Source organism: Colobus angolensis, unplaced genomic scaffold, assembly GCF_000951035.1.
Source record: "Colobus angolensis palliatus isolate OR3802 unplaced genomic scaffold, Cang.pa_1.0 Scaffold77, whole genome shotgun sequence".
NCBI lineage: Eukaryota > Metazoa > Chordata > Mammalia > Primates > Cercopithecidae > Colobus > Colobus angolensis.
The window spans coordinates 3574861-3576537 of NW_012121487.1; positions in this window are offsets into that span (position 1 = coordinate 3574861).

A 1677-nucleotide genomic window follows, 5' to 3' on the forward strand; every position below is an offset into this window, starting at 1 on the left:
CGCCGCCGCCCGGGAACAATGCAGGCCAATGTCTCCGGGCGGGCGAGCCGGCTATGCAAATGCCCAACGGCCTGTGAGAATTCCCTTCGCCGCCGCCTGGGCTTCCACGGCCTGAAAAGGGCTGGCGGCCGGGCCTGGAAGGGGGAGGCGGCCACTGCATAGGGATGAGATGTTGTCCCGGAGCGCCCGGGACAGAGCTCCATTGTCTGTGCTGCCGTCGTGTGATCGCCAGTGGAGTCCGCCAGCCCGAGAGGAAGGCGGAGGGTGACCGGAACTAGGCCTTGGGGCGCAGAGGGGTGGGCATCTGTCCCCCGCCCCACGTACCTACTCCTCTCCCCAAAGAGCCTTGACCTGGGGACGTGGCCATGGTGGCCCCCGTCTTGGCTGCCCCATCACTAGCCTGGGGGCCTGCACAAGTCTGAGCCTGTGTCTCTTGGGGTTTAAAGCTGGTCATCATTGGGGCTCTTCTTACCCTCCCTCCCTCTTAACCTGCTCCCTGCAAACTCCATCCATTTATACACTTCATATTGACCCAGAAGACTTTGACAGGTGTCTCTGAGGCCAGTTCTTTCCAGAGCCCTGAGAGAAATACTTGTGGTGTCCCCAAAGCAAAAGAGGTTACTGGGCAGAGATGCCCCAAGGCCCAGTCCAGGCCTTCTTTCTTTTCTCTGCCGTCCACCACTAGGTAAGGAGCCCCAACTTTTTACTGGGAGAAAGGCCAGTTATGGCAGGATGAAAATAAACTTCTCCAATGACACAGAGGTGTGGGCTTGACACACAAAGTCCTTCCCACAAGCAAAAGAAGTGCATCCCTGTGTCCCAGCATGGGAGATTGTACCCATCTAATAGAAGGCACTGATCAAATACTTGAGAATACCCAGGCAGCGGACAGGGGAGCTCTCTGCTCAAAGCAGTGCCTGTTCTGGCTGGGAACTTCGCACTCTGGACTTGAGCACTTCCAGGCTGAGCTCCAGTGAATGGGTTGGAGTCCTTGCAAGGCACAGGACCCGAGTTCACCTTTCTAAACCCACCCTGAGACTCAGGAGCAAGGGCTTCTGCCACTCAAGTGAGATGCTGTTTTGGAGATGGTGCTTGGGTCCTTGAAGCAGTGATGCTTCCAGGATTCATAATGGCTTCAGGGGCAACACCAAAATGAGAACTGTCCCAGGATCCCCAGGTCTTCAGTGGCAGGAAGGCGAGAGAGGCTGAATGAACGGAGGAAGGAGGAAGGGAGGAGGGCAGGCAGTCTTCTGGAAGGCAGGGCCCCAGCGCTGGGCTCAGAGGCCTGTTCCTTTGTGCTCTGGCCCAGCCTTCCACCTGAGATGCAGCTCTTCCCCTCTGTCCCCCTGGCCTCTATAAAGATCCAGGTGCAGCATGCGTGTCAGCCATTCTGGGGTGTGTGAGGCAGTGGGGCCTGGCTTCTGGAATAGTATTTGGAAGACTATTAGATGAGAGGAAGGTTGGGAGCAGGGACCAGGCCTAGGAGCTGAGGCATTTCATGGTGCCGAGGAGGCAGCCAGAGTTCTGTTCACCTCTATTTGGGGTAGTGGACCCTCCTTCAGCTCCTCATCTAGCCACTCTCCTATCTAGGGTGCTAGTCCAACCTGGAATCCCTGCACAGCATTCTGACCTGGGGCTGCACAGCCTCATGGAAACTCAGAAAGTGATCCAGCATCC